General features: G+C 39.1%; 1 protein-coding gene across 12 annotated transcripts in view; it reads left to right on the top strand.

Annotated features, from left to right (window-relative positions):
* pomgnt2 (protein O-linked mannose N-acetylglucosaminyltransferase 2 (beta 1,4-)) overlaps window positions 1-16990 on the top strand; it is a 42154-nt gene that overhangs the window by 1434 nt on the left and 23730 nt on the right. For 5 of the 12 annotated variants that reach the window (XM_043688705.1, XM_043688706.1, XM_043688712.1 and 2 more), the window contains exon 2: window positions 7448-7627. The exons of 2 other annotated variants lie outside the window; for them this stretch is intronic. The gene's annotated coding sequence lies outside the window, so the exon portion shown is untranslated. Of the gene's footprint in view, window positions 1-246; window positions 336-4584; window positions 4856-7447; window positions 7628-9653; window positions 9966-14636; window positions 14743-14783; window positions 14892-16990 lie in introns of those variants that run through there. 5 more of the 12 variants (XR_006311468.1, XR_006311466.1, XR_006311467.1 and 2 more) reach the window with 5 other exon arrangements.

Here is a 16990-nt window from a genome sequence, read left to right as displayed (position 1 = left end):
CAGTCAGTAGAGTGCAAGGTGGCTAGGAAGGCAGATAAGTGATGCACTGTTTAGGGTAGGTCAGGGTGGATGGAGGAAATTGGGTCCAGTGGGGGGGTTCAGGGATGTTGGGTGTTGGGCCTTGGAAGGACTGTCTGGCAGTGGGCCTCAGATTAAGTCCAGTGTGGAAGGGTATCGGGTCAGTTCTGATCGGGATAGGGTTGTATTGGATTCAGTAGCAGTGCAGTCACTTCTAGTCCATTCCAGGTAAAAACAATGATTTCGAAGCTCCTTGGATGCTGCCTGAACTGCTGTGCTCTTCCAGCACCACTAATCTAGTCCATTCCAGCAGAGAGGTGAGTCATGTTAGGCAAGGGTGGATGGTGGAGTCTTGTCGGGTCTGGCAGAAGGGATGTCCATGTTACTGAAATGGATCATTTTCACATATATCAATCAGCTTTCAGGCATGTCTCAACCAGATTTTAATTAGATTTGTGAAATGAAAATTCCAATTATTTATTACTTGCTTTTTTCTCCTGATAGCTGTCTCTCTGGCAGGGTACATCATACTGAAAGCAACCTCCCAAATAATTGAGGAGCTATCAATTCAAGGTCCATGACATGTTAATGTCATTTATGTTTCTTCAATACTAACATGAGCTGGTAGAAAGGAATGAATTAGCTACACCTGGAAGCTCAAGGTGAACACATTTCTTGTTACCCTATCATTTGTAGGTTGGGCACCTTTGTCCAACTATTCCAGAAATGTGTTCACTAAGCCGAGATGCCCAGTGCATTACTGAGCAAGTGCTAGACTGTCAGAAGTACCCCTTTCAGAGGAGACCTTTCAGCTGAGTGGTTATAAATGATCCATGGCATATTTTGAAGAAACTCAGGGGAGCGCTTCCTGATGTTCAGCTCAATATTTGTCTATCGTGCAAAACCTCTATAACAGATTACCTTACATTGTTGTTAGTTGGAGTTTCCTGTGCACAAATTGGAGACCTACTTTTCAATGATGAATGCACTTCAAAAGCACTTAACTGGCTATAAAATACTTTGAGAGAAAGTGAGGGCTGCAGATGCTAGAGATCAGAGCTGAAAATGTGTTGCTGGAAAAACGCAGCAGGTCAGGCAGCATCCTAGGAACAGGAGAATCGACGTTTCGGGCATAAGCTCTTCTTTCCTGAAGAAGGGCTTATGCCCAAAACGTCGATTCTCCTGTTCCTTGGATGCTGCCTGACCTGCTGCGCTTTTCCAGCAACACATTTTTCAGCTATAAAATACTTTGGATTGTCCTGAGATCATGATAACTGCTGTGCAAATGCATACTTTTTTTTTCTTTTTTTGTTAGATGCAAATGATGTTTTAACTAGCACTGGCAGTTTCCTCAGCATTGCAAATATGATCTTCCCTCTCTTCCAGGCCCTCTTGCTATTGCAAGGGGTATTTTCTCCCTCAGCAATTTCCTTTTTTGTAGGGCTTTTTTGAGGTAAGGGTACCCTGGAATGGTAAACAAGATCAATTCTCTTATTCCTGCAGCAGCACCACTGCTGCATTGTCAAAGCTAGGTGCTGATTCTGAAGAATCCTGCCATGACTTTACTGTGTTTCAAACCCAATGAATGGTTTGCTGCTGTAGAATGCACAGTTAACTAAATCACTAGTACCCTATAATTGGACACCAAAATTCAACAAAATCCCACCAAGTGCAGGAATTACAGCAAATAGCTAATAAAGTGCATGTGGTTTTACTGAGGTATTACTTAGGCAAATGCTTCCACTGCATATCATTTGAGAGTCCACTGATGAGCAAATCCAGCCTTTTGTGAGAATAGTGAGAATTGCTACCCTATAGCTAATGAGACAAGAGCCTGAAAGGAGTACTGCTCTTTCTGGACCTCCTGCCAGAGGAAGACTTTTGGAGCATTTAAAATCAGTGTCCTAAAGATGAAAAGGTGGCCAAAAGATTGTCCTTTTCAATACATCAGTGACCAAGAATGCCCAAATTTTGATATGTTGTTTTAACCCTAAGTTCTGAAATTGCTTCCCTATAGCTCTCCATTCCTCTACCTTGCTCTGCAAAATTAAAACTCACCATAAATCCTACCTCTTTGACCAAGTGTTTTATTATCTATACTAATGTTGCTCAGTGTCAGATTTATTTTGATTATTCCTCCTAATAGTATTTTACTAAACTTCCATTTTAAAGATGGACAGAATAATAAAATAAACCACAAAGGAGAGTTAACAAATGAGGGGAAAAGATAGAGTACAATAGGAAGCTAGCTGGAAATATAAAAACAGATAGTTTGTCTAGGTGTTTATAGGAGAAGAGTCAATAGTAAGTGTTATTCCTACAGAAAGTGAGTCTGACAGTTAATAATAGAAAATAAGGAAATGGAAGATGAATTGAGCAGGTATTTTGCTTCAGTTTTACTACAGAAGACAAAAGTAATCTCAGAAATAGCTGTAAATCAAGAAATGGAAAGGATGAAGGAACTCAAGCAAATAATGATCTTCAGGAAAGTGGTACTGAATAATTTGTTGGAATTTCACCCTAACGAATAGCCATGTCTTGATGGACTTCATCCTATGATTTCAAAAGAATTGGCTTTTGTGTTAATTAATACATTAGGTTTCACTATCTAAAATTCTCTAAAATTGGGAAACATTCTTTTAGATTGGAAAATGGCAGGGTACTTAGAAAAGTACAAGGTAATCAGACAAAATCAGCATGACTTTGTGAAAGGGAAATATTGCTCATTCAATTTATTAAAGTTCTTAGAGAAAGTAGCAGGTATTGTGCATTCGGGGACTTGATGGATATGCTGTACTTAGATTTCCAGAAGGGATTTGATAAGCTCCCAAATCAAGGATAATTGTTGAAAAATGAAAGCTCATTGTCATGAAGATAATATATTAACCTGGATAATTATATAAGAATTGACTATTTTATGTGCATGAAAAGAAAATGTTCGGCTAAGGCAAATATGGGTCCGTTAAAAGTAGAGTCAGGAAAATTTATAATGGGGAATGGAGAGATAGCAGAGAAGCCAAATCATTACTTTGGGTCTGTTTTCACAGAAGAAGATAAATCTCCTACAAATAATTCTGGAGAAATTAATGGGTATTGATTGATAAAGGGGATTTATTAGATATTTTCTAATCAATGTAATCAGAGATAATATTACACACCTCTGGAACAGTTTGGACTTGAACCCTGGCCTCCTGGCCGAGAATTAGAGACATTACATTGTACCACAAGAGCTCTTTCATTGAAAGTTGCATATTGGGAGGGGAAATGAAGAAACTGGTGGAGTCCACATTAATGCCCTGGGGTTGTAGTGTTTCGAGGCGGAAGATGAGGCATTCTTCAACCCCAGGGCATCAATGTGGACTTCACCAGTTTCCTCATTTCCCCATCCCCCACCTTACTCCAGTTCCAACCTTCCAGTACAGCACCATCCTCATGATCTGTCCTACCTGCCAATCTTCCTCCCCACCTATCTGCTCCACTCTCCTCTCTGACCTATCACCTTTATCCCCACCTCCAACCACCTATTGCACTCTTAGCTACCTTCTCCCCAGCCCCAACCCCCTCCCATTTATCTCACCACCCCGGAGGCTCCCAACCTCATTCCTGATGAAGGGCTCCTGCCCGAAACGTCGATTTTCATGCTTTTCGGATGTTGCCTGACCTGCTGTGCTTTTCCAGAACCACTCTAATCTTGACTGATCTCCATCATCTGCAGTCCTCACTTTCATCTACAAAGAAATATAGATAGATAAAGAGAATGGCAAATTTGGCAAATGGAGTATAATGTGGGAAAATGTGAAAATGTCCATTTTGGGTGAGAAGGAAGCAAAAGAAGCACACTCCTAAACAGTAAGAGACTGGAGCAATGTAGGGGGGGTCATGGTGTTATCATGCATAAAGCATAAAAGTCTAGTGTGCAGGTATATAATTAGGAAAGCTGGTAGAATTATGTAATTTATTACGAGAGGAATTGAATACAAAAGTAGAGAATTTGACCCATTTTTGTTCAATTTGTTGTGCTGCAGTAACTCACAAGGTGAACATCTAAGTCAAAGCCTCCAAATTAACCCTTCGTTGCATCTGTATAATTTTTTTTGTTCGTTACATGGAATGTGTGAATGTTTTAAAAGTGTCAGAATAATTTTGAAAATAATTTGATAGATCAGATGTCCTGTTTTGTGTGTACTTCCAAAATCAGATATATGCTTCTGACATGCAAAAATCCACAAAGTTTACAAAAATGAAAAATGTAACTTTTAGTCTTCAAATTGGTTACCATTTCTGTGATGGGAAGAAGAACTTTCACAAGACAATTTGTTTCAGTTGATATTTAAGGGCAGTTACATTCAAAGGCAGGATGGATAAACATTTGAAAAAAAAAGAAATAGAAGGTTATGTTAGTGAAGGTCACTCTTCTGAAGCATAATTCCCGACGTAGATGTTTGTTGGGTCCAATGGCCTACTTCTGTGCTGTTAATTCTATGTAATGCAATATAAATAAACTTGTGCATTCATCAATCATAGGGTGTTAGATTAAAGCTGTTGGTGTGATTTTTCTCACTGCAGAATGTCTGGCAATGTTCTGTTTTCTCACTGAATTGATTCCAATACATAAAGTGGCTGACGCAACATTACATAAAGGCTAAACCTAATGTGACAGGACTACGACCTCTCCTTGGAAAACACAGCTATTGTGACAATTCATTCCTGATACTGTGTGCGAAGCTAGAGTATGTCTGAAGCATCTAAATGAGAACAATGAGAAAAATCAATATTCTTTCATCTCTTTGTGCATCGTCAATCTCTTCAATATGTATCTGAATAAGAAGTACTGGCAGTAAGTGAGAAATACTGGAAAAATTTAAATTGACAAACCTCCACAAAAGTTATTTAAAGACATGAGTTCATTTTGATCTCTTATGTGCAACAGTTTATGGGTGATGATTAAAAGAGTTGCTAAATATCAGCCCAATTTAACCAGTTTTTTTTAAAGTGAGGGGGCTAGATTTTCTTCTGAGAATCCATTCCTTCTTGGGTATTTGTGGACACTTGAAGAAAACTGGGTCAAAATACCTCCCCCCTCCCCCATACAAAAAAAAGGCTTTGGGAATAAACCAAAGTGCCACTAACTGCTGAGCAGCAACTCAGCCAGGTGGCTAAAAGTGGACAGGCAGGAAGCTGGAAGAACACAGCAAGCCAGGCAGCATCATGAAATCGACAGGTGTTAGGGCAGAGTTAGTTTTCTATATCCGGTTATGTGAGGAAGGCATAGGACAGGGTTCATACAGAGTTGGCTCAGCTTTTCCTGTGTTGACCAGCAGAAATTGTTGATTCACCACAGATGGGACAAAGATAATGTTATTTTAGCAGCAGCTATTGGCACTATATTTGGTAAAAAAAACCCTTCAACACAATTTAGATAAATGTACATGTTCAAAGTATACTTATTTAACAAATATCCACTATCATTTAGTAAGAACACTGTAGTCTTTTTTTGTAAAGCTTGGAATTCAGTTACACATTTATCAGGTGCCCTATTTCTTAGTGCAGTTTCTAGGTTCTTGTCTAGCACAGCATGTAGGACTTTGACTTTAACACAATGACTGCTGAGATCTGTTGCCAAGACGTTCCCTTTTTGGGCTGCTAGTTATTGATTGTGTTTGCTTTTCCTTACTGATCAGGAGTGGTTACTATGATTAGTTAAACTGATAATGATAACAGTTCCCCCTTTCAATGCTACTGATGTTTCAATGGTACTGAAGTTCAGGATCTGATGAAAATTATATGAATTGATCTGCTTTACATCTTATAATTTTACTAATCAATGCACAAAAAAGGTTAACATTTACATGCAAATTGAGCTCACACAAATAACAGCATTTTTACCAACATAGCACAGGTAAGTTTCCTGCTACTTGTCCAGCCAGGGCCAAGCTAACTGTTGGGACTTTGCTTTGCAGTGTTTATCTGATGCTAAGTAAAAATTCTAACCCTAATGAAAACTCATTGACCTGAAAAGTTAATATTGTTTCTCTTTACAGATGCTGCATGACTAGTTGCGTTTTTCCAACTTTTTTTTGAAACCCTAACCTTTCTTAATTCTGTAAAGTGCCAGGGTGTTTGGTCAACATCAACTGCCTTGGCTCAGTACTACTAAGTCTGTATTAGAGTATCAGTTATTCCAAATGACCATCTCCAGGCTTATGGACCTCAATCTTGCTTGCTACACATGGATTATATAAGATTGCTGTGACTGAGAAAAGTTCAATCATCAAATGCTTCTTAATGGATCTTACTCGAAACATCAAGGTTGACTGTCCATTTACTTCAGATGCTCTTGCATCTACTTTACTGTCATAGCTGAATTCTCAGCTCCTAAGATAATATTTTTGTAATCTGCCCAGGATGACACATAAACAATCCTTTCTATAAATTGCCCTTTCACATCTTCCAAAGTGACGACAGCACAAAATCAGATTTTTATTTGGTCAAAGGTTGAAATTAAGTTTGAACAATGAACAAATAAATATATAACATTACTCTAGAAAAGATGCATATAACTTAGTATACTAACCAGTTTAGATGAAAACAAATATTAAAATATGAAACTACTATTTTGAAGGTAACATTTTCTACTTGTTATTCTTTTCTTGTAATCCTTTCCTAACCACAGGAGCTAGCCAGCCATCCTTAGTTTCCTCTGAAGGCTCCAACTGACTTGACTCAACACTCACTAAGCTCCCATAATTTTGAACAGACCTAACTGATTTAGAGTTGAACAGTTGCCCGGGTTTGTTGATTTTAAATTACATATTCAACAGCAACTGCTGCCTGTACACATAACTGAAAATTCACATAATGTGCACTTGTTTGAATGTAGTTCAGCTCTTTCCTTAAGCTTCTGAGATAATTCACAAACTTTGCAACGTTTTTATTCAGTAAGACAAGGAGATGTAATTCCAACAGCAGTTGATTTTAAACTCTATTTCTAAAAGCAGCGTACAAAGATTAATCAAATTTTATTTTAAAAAGATTTACCATTAAAATGGAGAAGCAATATAGAATTTGACTTTCATTTCAATAACAACAGACTATTTCCAGCTCTTCTTGAATGAAATAGAAACTTCTCCTGTGTCTGTTACAATGAAAATAAGTTAGAGACAAAAAAACTGCAGATGTTGGAATCCAAGGTAGACAGGTAGGAGGCTGGAAGAACACAGCAAGCCAGGCAACATCAGAAGGTGGAGAAGTTAACATTTTGGGCGTAACCCTTCTTCAGGACTGAGCTCCAAAGAGCATCTCACCCAGATCCATCCCCTACTCTGTCCCTGTAACCCTGCATTTCCCAGCCCTGAAGAAGGGTTACACCTGAAACATTGATACTGTCTGACCTACTGGGTATTCATAACATTTTATGTTTTTATTTCAGGTTTGCAGCAATCACAATTTTACACAGCAAGCTCCCGCTCAAAGTAAAAAGATAACAACAAGATAATTTGGTTCAGCAGTGTTAACTGAAGGATAGGTATTAGCCACAACATTGTGGAGAATGCCTTGTTCTTCTTCAAAACATGGCCTTGGTATCTTTTACATTTATCTGAGGAAACAGGTGAGGCCTTGAGTTAATATCTTATCCTAAACAAACCATGTCAACTGGAATATTATGTCCAGTTCTTGCTGTCACACTTTTAGGAAAATTATATAAGCAGAACAGATTTGCACAAATAGTTTCAAGATTGAGGGGCTTAAGTTACATAGAATAAATCAGTAATTAGACCTCATTTAGATTATTGTGTAGAGTTCTGGGTGCCACATTTTGGAAGGATCATAGAATATCCCACACTCTGGAAGCAGGCCATTTGGCCTAACAAGTCCACTCCGACCCTCCGAAGAGTATCCCACCCAGACCCATCCCCTACTCTATCCTTGTAACTCTGCATTTCCCATGACAAATTCATCTAGCATGCACATCCCTGGACACTATGGGCAATTTAGCATGGCTAATCCACCTAACTGAACATTTTTGCATTGTGGAAGGAAAACAGAGCACCCAGGGGACCCATGCAGACACAAGGAGAATGTGCAAATTCCACACAGACAGTCATCCAAGGGTGAAATCGAAAAACAGTTCCCTGGCACTGTGAGGCAACAATGCTAACCACTGAGCCAATGTTATGTCCTCTGAATACATTGAATAGAGTGCAGAAGTGGTTTACAAGAATGATTCCCAAGATGAGGAACTTGAGTTATGAGGTAGATTGAAGAAAAAGTTTTCTTGAAAACATCAAAGTTGACTGTCCATTTACTTCAGATGCTCTTGCATCTACTTTACTGTCATATATGAATTCTCAGCTCCTAAGATAATATTTTTGTAATCTGCCCAGGATAACACACAAAAAACCCAATCTATAAATTGCCCTTTCACATTGAAATTAAGTTTGGAACAATGAACAAATAAATATATAACATTACTCTAGAAAAGATGCTCTAGAAAAATATATAACATTACTCTAGAATAGATTGAAGAAGTTGGGATTATTGTCCTTGGAGAGCGGAAAGTCAAGAGGTTGCAGGTTTTGAAAATCATGAGCAGGCTGGATAGGTTAGATTGGCAGAAAATGTTTCCAATTATGAAAGGAACAAGAACAAGAAGGCATATGTTAAAAGTGATCTGGAAAAGAAGCAAGAGTGAAGTGAGGAAACTTTTCCAGTGGGTAGATAGAGCCTGGAATGCATGGCCTGGAACTGGGATGGAAGCAATATCAATTGAGGCATTTGAGGGCATTGGATGATTATTTGAATAAAAATAATGTGCAAGAGCATGGGGATGCAGCAGGAGATTACCACTAAGTAATGATGCTCATTTAACGAGCTGGTGGAGGCACAATAAGCCAAATTGTTTCATTGTGTGCCATAATACTAATATGATTTGAGAAATTAGAACTATTTTACTTAGAGAAAAGAAGATTGAGAGGCAGAGGTATTCAAAACCATGAGGGTCTGGGCAGACTGAACTGTTCTTACTAGTGGAAGAATTGAGAATGATTTAAGGTAAGAGTCATAGAGATGTACAGCATGGAAATAGACCCTTCGGTCCAACTCATCCATGTGACCACATATCCTAATGTAATCTAGTTCCATTTGCCAGCAATTTCTATTTTTTTGTCTCTGGTTTACAGCCTCCACAGTTTTTTCAGTTTTTTTTAAATGGAGGGATAATCTCAGTTTCTATAACTGAACAATGTTACTGATAGTTTTCCAAGTTCAGGCTCTCCTGTCAACAACTTGTACTGGATGTGATAAGCATAATTGAATTTCCAATTTGCACTCCTGATGAACTAGGCTCCCCACAGAGAATGTGATGTTGGAAATTTACTGCAGTAGAGTCCTTACGCAACAGCAGCTCATTAACTGGTTGCAGTGCTAACAAGTCCAGCCAGATAAGCATTAAAAGACAGAACCAAAATAATATCTAACAGGTAGCTAAATTTAATCTTCAGTAGGATTCAGTTATGTGCACTGATTTGTTAAATGCTCAACAATTAATAATGTCAAGAAACAATATGCAGGGCTGTTTGATCATTCACAAATGTATGTCAGCTATTTCAAGGAATGGTTTAATGTTTGTACAATAGGTGACCATCATAGACCGAAAAAGTCACATGTAACTTGACCCCAATAAAATCTTCAGAGTCCATGCTGCAGAAAGGCTGAAGCTAATGGATTATGAATTTGCATAACAGTGAATAAATGGACCGCTGTGTAAGCACCAGAAAGCAGATGATAATGTGGAAAAGTACCAGAACTGTTTGGCAGACAAACAGATCTGTCATGCCTTCATCTGAAGACATCTGATGTTCAAATTAAAATGCAAACAATTCACTTTCAAGTAAAACAATGTTATTTTTCAAAGATATTTAGAGGAGAAGATATATAGCAGGCAGAGAAAAAGGAGGTGAGCTCTCTCACATTCTGGTTCAACTTTTAAAAGGTGTAAAAAGAACTTGCATTTACTTAGAGACTTTTACAACTTTTGGACATCCTAAACCACTTCACAGCCAATAAAATTCTTTGTCTGTTGGAATGCAGGAAGCGCAGTTGCCAATTTGTGGACATCAGGGTCCCTAATACAAATATTTTTTTTAAAAATCCAAATGAGCTGTTTTAGTGATCTTGCTTGATGTATAAAAAGTTAGCTGGGGAATTTGCCCTGCTTTTCTTTGCATAATGCTTTAGGATTTTTTCCATTCACTTGTGACAGCAAATGAGGTCTTGGTTTAATATCTCATCAAAAAGGCAATCCCTTAAATAGTGCAGCAATTGCTCTGCATTGCATTGGGAGGGTCAGATTGGATTTTGTGGTGAAGTCTCTGAAATGCAATAATGACTCAGAAGCTAGGGTGCTACCAACTGAGCCATACTGGGCTGGTACTCCTTCACAGTATCTTAACTAGAACAATCTAATCTCCTTGGCAACAAGTGAGAATGTTTGCTGGTGATTGCACAATTTTCAGCACCATTTGTGAGTCTTCAGATACTGAAGCACTCCATGTCCAATGCAGCAAAACCTGGACAATATCATGGACTGAAAAGTGGCAAATAACGTTCATGGCCCACAAATGCCAGACAGTGACCAATCCAATAAGATAGAATCTAACCATCGTTCAATGGCTGTGCCGTCACTGAATCACCCACTATCAACATCCTGAGTGTTAGAACCTGAACTGGACTAACCATACTAATACAGTGGCTATAAGGGCAGGTCAGAGGCTAGGAATCAGTGAGTAACTCACCTCCTGACCCCCCCTCCAAAGCCTGCCTACCATCCACAAGGCACAAGTCATCATGTGATTGAGTATTCTCCATTTGCTTGGATGAGTGCAGCTCTAACAACACTCAAGAAGCTTCACACTATCTAGGATAAAGCAGTCTGCTTGATTGGCACCACATCCACAAACATCCACTCTGTTCATCTCCCCCACTCAGTAGCAGCAGTGTGTACCATCTACAACATGTACTGCAGAAATTTGCCAAAGATCCTGAGACAGTTCCATGACCCCTTCCATCTTGAAGAACAGAACCAGCTGAAAGTTCCTTTCCAAGCAATTCGTCATCCTGGCTTGGAAATATATTGCTGCTGTTTCAGTGTCACTGGGTCAAAATCCTGGAACTCTCTCCTAACGAGTTTGTGGGTCTACCTACAACAGACTGCAGCACTTCAAGAAGGCAGCTCACTACAAAACTCTCAAGGACAACTAGGCAAAAATGCTGGCCCAGCTAGAAAGGGCCACACCCCATGAACGAATAAAAAACATTCTCTCATATAATGGGTATGTGCCTTTGTGATTCACAATATCCAGACAAGCAATATTTCAAAATTTGTGTGTTTTGTTCCAGCCTCCCTTCGTTCTATTCTCATAGCGTCTTGATCTCAGCACTTTTGATCAAGAATGTAGAAGGAAAGATCTATGGGAATGTGCTCAGTCGGGGAAAGTGGAGCAGTCAGTACTGGAATTAAACCAACATGCATATAAGCAGTTGTTTGGTAGTATGATTGATGGTTGCTGAAAACAAGATGTTGTTGAAACTTTTCATTTTGCACTCATCAGGACAATTCAAGAATGCCAAATTTCAGATGATCCCCACAATTCATACCAAGGAGAAAAGGGTGCATTTTGGTGGGCATATCGACTCTGGATGAAACTGGCATGGAGAGAGCAAAGGGGAACTATTTCCAATTGGGCAGCACTTTTTGAGCAAACCTTAGTACATTAATAGCTATACTAACAACAATTTAAGATCACCAATCAAGCTTATAATGTGTCTCAATTGCACTTGCTAGAAATGACATACATTCATAAACAGGGACCCCTTCTCTGCAGACAAAAGGAATATGTTCTTATATCTGGAATCTTATGATGTTGTGATGAGTGCAAGATGACAGAAACATGAAGCACCAGGGACACAATGTGTCTCCATGATTAGCACTGCTGTCTCACAGTGCCAGGGACCTAGATTCAATTCCACCCTCAGGCAACTGTCTTTTTGGGGTTTGCAAATTCTCTCCGTGTCTGCATGGGTTTCGTATGGGGTGCTCATGTTTCCTCCTACAGTTCAAAGACGTGCATTTTAGATGGATTAGCCATAGAATCCAGGGATGTGCAGGTTAAATGGATTAGCTATGGGAAATGCAGGGTTGTGGAGATATGGTGGGCGATCAGTCTGGATGGTATGCTGTTCAGATGTTTGGTGTGGACTCGATGGGCCAAATGGTCTGTTCCATATTGTAGGGATTCTATGATTCTATGATAGAAGCATAAATAATAGGTGCAAAAGTAGACCATTTGCCTCTTTGGGACTTCGCTATTCTCTTCCCATACCCTCTACTTCCTTTAGCCCTAAGAACTATATCTGACTTCTTTTTGAAAATAATCAATATTTTGGACTCAGCTACTTTCTGTGGAAGAGAATTCCTCAGACCTACCACTCTCTGGGTGAAGAAATTTCTCCTCATCTCAGTCCTAAATAGTCCACCCTATATCCTTAGACTGTAACCCCTCATTCTGAACTTCAATAGGGAGTCTTGGGGAGCATTCTTTTAGCATTTATCCTGACTAGTCCTGTTAGAATGGTATAGGTTTTTATGAAATCCCCTCCTATTCTTGAAAACTCCTGTGAATATAGTCCAACCAACCCAGTCTGTCTTCATACATCAGTCGTGACATTCCAGGAATTCATCTGGTAAACTTTCATTGCACACCTTACATAACCAGAACATCCCTTCTCAGATAAGGTGACCAAGCCTGCATGGAGTACTCCAGTAATCACATCAAGACTATACAATTGCAGCAAGGCATTCCTCTTGCACATACCATGTACACAATTCCTCTTATGAAGACCAATATATCATTTACCTTCAATCACCTGCTGCTCCTGCCTGCTTACTTTGAGTGATTGGTACACCCAGGTCCTGTTGCCCCATTTTCCAACTTATCCTAACTTAGATCATCTACCTTCCTGTTTTTGCTACCAAATACTTCATCTCCATACATTCACCAATTCACTCACTTGCTCAAATCACACTGAAACATCTCTGCATCCTCCTCATAGTTCCCTTTCCATCCAGGAAACATGGGAGACATTACATTTTCTTCCCTCATCTAAATCATTTATATAAATTGTGAATAACGGGTCCAATCTCTAGTCCCTGAAGTACCCCAATAGTCACTGGCTACCACTCAGAAAATGACCCATTTATTTCTACTCTTTGTTTCTGGACTGCTAACCATGTTAGTACATTACCCCTGAACCCATGCTCTTTAATTTTACATGCTTATCTCTTACATGGGGTCTTATCAGAAGTCTTCTGAAGTGTCTCTCTTTTCAGCAATATAAATAACACAATAAACTATAATAGAATAGAATTGAAATTCTGAATTGTTCATCAGCATCAACATTGTCTAGATTTGGTAAAGTTTTGGCGCAGAACCCATTTCCAGTATGATTCTGGCCCTTTTGGATTTGTTTTAAAATAGTGAGGTGGTGAGGGCAGATAAGAGAGTTTTTCTTTTGCTTAAATTGCCACTATTGTGATATCACTTTTGGACTGGGCTGATAGAATACTTGGACTGCTATAAGTGCTGATACTTTGTGTCTATAACATGGCCAATGATTAGTGTGCTGGCAAGAAGAGTTTTGCTTGGCATAAGTGAGCAAGTATAATACTGAATACAAATGGTAGTTGCTTTATGAGAGGGGTCAGCATTACTGTTGAGGCAGAGCAGACAGGAATAAGTCTGGAACAAAAACCAAAATTGCTGGAAAAACTCAGCAAGTCTAGCAGCATGTGTGGAAACAAAGCAAAGTTAATATTTCGAGTCCAGTGACTCTTCTTAAGAAGTGATTGTACCTAGGTAAAGGTACATATACTAAATATGGGGAGGCTTGTGGGGTAAGTAATAGGTGGATACGAAACCTGGAAAGAGAAGAAAACAGTTGGACAGAAAAAGGAATGAATACAGATCAGCCTGGGAAAATGAGTAGCTGCCAATGTGGACTGTTAGTGGCTGACAATGGGATTGTTTGTACTAGCAGCCCCTGTGATCACAAGGTATGACATGTGAAGGTTAGGAAAAAGACATGAGAGATGCTCATGCACTAAAATTGTTGAACTTGATATTGAGTCCAGAAGGCTGCAGGGTTCCCAAGTGGAATATGAGGTGCTATTCTTCCAGCTTGTGCTGAGCTTCACTGGAGGACTGCAGCAAGCCTGAAAAAGAGATATTGGCAAGGAGAAACGGTGGTGTGTTGAAGTAGCAGGCAACTGGAAGCTCAGGGTCATTTCTACAGACAAGGTAGGTGTTCTGCAAAGTGGTCGCCCAGCCACCGCTTTGTCTCCCCAGTGTTGAGGAGAACGTATTGTGAACAATGAATACAGTAGGCTAGATTGAGTGAAGTGCAAATAAATTGTTGTGTGGTGTCTGATAGTTGCTCTGACTCCATCACATCTGTTTCAATGAAGCCAACTTGTAGCCTATAAACCAACCTTTTCCTAGCTACATTCATATCTGAAGAAGAGTCGCTGGACCTGTAATATTAATTCTGCTTTCTCTCCACAGATGCTGCCAGACTTGATGAGCTTTTCCAGCAATTTCTATTTTTGTTTCTGATTTCCAATATCTGTAGTTCTTTGATTCTTTTGAATAAAGTTTGGATATGACGTGATATTTCAACTGCTGTAACCCATTTTATGCCTTTGCCCCCAGCTTTCTGATAGAATTCTGGACCCTAGATCCCACAAGCCCTAAGAGCTGGACATCAGAAGCACAACTGAAATTTAGAAGAATAAGGGGTGATCTTATTGAAATATGTAAAATTCTGAGGGGGCTTGACAAGGTAGTGTTTGAGAGGCCTTGTCTTTAAATTGGCTACTGTGGGATATTTAATGTAAATGTTTTTAACACTCAATCTTGATGTGTTATAAGAAGTTGAAACATTGAACATGTCGGCACAGAAAATAAGCTCAAATGATCCATTTTTCACCCATTCATTTCCTAAATTTCATGAAGCTGTTTTTAAAAACCTGAAAATTAATAAACTGACTAGTATTATGGACCAGACCAAAGCCCCTCAAAATATATTCAGAAGATAGTCTAGATCCTAACTTTTTCTTCTTTTAAAGGTAAATGTAACATGTTGCAATCCAGATGCAATGTGATTGGTCAACTATTCAACGTTAAGCAAAACACACTTTATTCATAAATTATAGTTAAAATACAGACAAAAGAAAGAAGAAATTGGAATAACTTAACTCCATTGGAAAATTTAACCCAATTATAGGTTTTTAAACTACTAAACAGTAACTGTTCAAATATAGTAACATCCCATAAACAATTGCCTTGGCAAAAGCAAATTCAGTAAAATAGATAGTCTCATAGATAATTCTTCACTCCAGGAGGAAAAGCATCAAGAGAAAACTATGAGAGGGAGAGTAGCAGCGAGATATACACTGCAGCTCCCAAACCCAGCTTTCAAACCCCAGCAACTGCTATTGAAAAACTAAAACTAAAACTCCTGGTTTTGTGGGACCTTGACCCCACCCATTCAGGCTGCTTCTATTGTTCCATCTCTTAAAAAAAATCTCAAGGTCTCACAAGCTGTTTATTTTATTAGATTTGAATAGATAGCTCATTGTCTCTTAAAATCTCTCTTCAAAGAAAGGACAAAATATACCTCTTAAAGCCATAGTATTGTCATACTAGTTGTATGAAAGTGTAACACATTTTTATCAGTTTGAGTACAGATAATACAGTTAAATCCAGAATGAAAAAGATACATATTTCTTTATGATGTTTGTGAGCACTAGGTTTAGTCTAAGTAATATTTCACAGCTGTGTACAATACCAGTGGAATTGGTGAAACATCCAAAAACTTTTAATGTTGGAAAATATTCCAAGTGCTCACAGGAGTGTAAGTAGACAAAGGTTGATGGTGTGCCTAAAAGGGTGACATTAAGACATAATGACCAAAAACTACTTCAGAAAGGTAGGTTTTGGGAGTGTCAATGAAGGGGGCTGAGAGGCTTTGGGAGGTAATACCTGAGTTTTGAGCTTCAGCAGCTGAAGATACACCCATTGATGTTGGGGTGAAGGGAACTGAGAATGTACAACACAAGGCCAGATTTGGATACATGCAAAATTCGTACATACTTTCAGGCTGAAGGGAGTTTGCAAAAGGGCTGACAAGACCATGAAGAGATTTGAAATTAAGTTTGGTGCAGAGACAACATACAGGGAGCACAGTGGACAATGTCTTAGAATATCAGGAGCAGAGTTTTGGATAAGATGAAGGAGAGGTAATTGTACTCAAAATATTCACTCTGTTTTCGCTTCACAGGTGCTGTCAGACCTGCTGAGTTTCTCCAGCATCTGCATTAATTTGGAGGAGCATTAATTTATCAAAGATTCCAGGATAGAGTAGTCATGATTTGGAGATGCCGGTGTTGGACTGGGGTGCACAGTTAAAAATCACACAACACCAGGTTATAGTCCAACAGGATAGAGTAGCTAAGTCTGGAAATAAAATCACAGAGTAGGATTTGAGCACCAGTTCAGATGGACAATATTTTGTGGGTAAAATATTTTTTTGTTTCAAAAATTTACTTTATTCATAAAATACTTTAATGGTCAGTACAGTTGGACATGCCATACATATGTAAACATTCCATTTGTTTGCATACCAAAAACAGAGTAATCATTCCTATTTACAGGTCTGTACGATTACATTTTTAGCTGAGGCGTCAGCAGAGCCCAAATGACTGCGCGGGCCCCCTGTTCTTCTTTAGGCAGGCAGATGTTACACGGTGGTCTTTCCCCACCGCGCCTTGGCGGCAGCTGCCCCAAGCTTCAGCGCGTCCCTCAACACATAGTCCTGGATCTTGGAATGTGCCAGTCTGCAACACTCAGTCGGGGCC

Source organism: Chiloscyllium plagiosum, chromosome 4 (genome assembly GCF_004010195.1).
Source record: "Chiloscyllium plagiosum isolate BGI_BamShark_2017 chromosome 4, ASM401019v2, whole genome shotgun sequence".
NCBI lineage: Eukaryota > Metazoa > Chordata > Chondrichthyes > Orectolobiformes > Hemiscylliidae > Chiloscyllium > Chiloscyllium plagiosum.
Note: the sequence above shows the minus strand (reverse complement) of the source record. Positions and strands in the feature narration are given on the sequence as shown.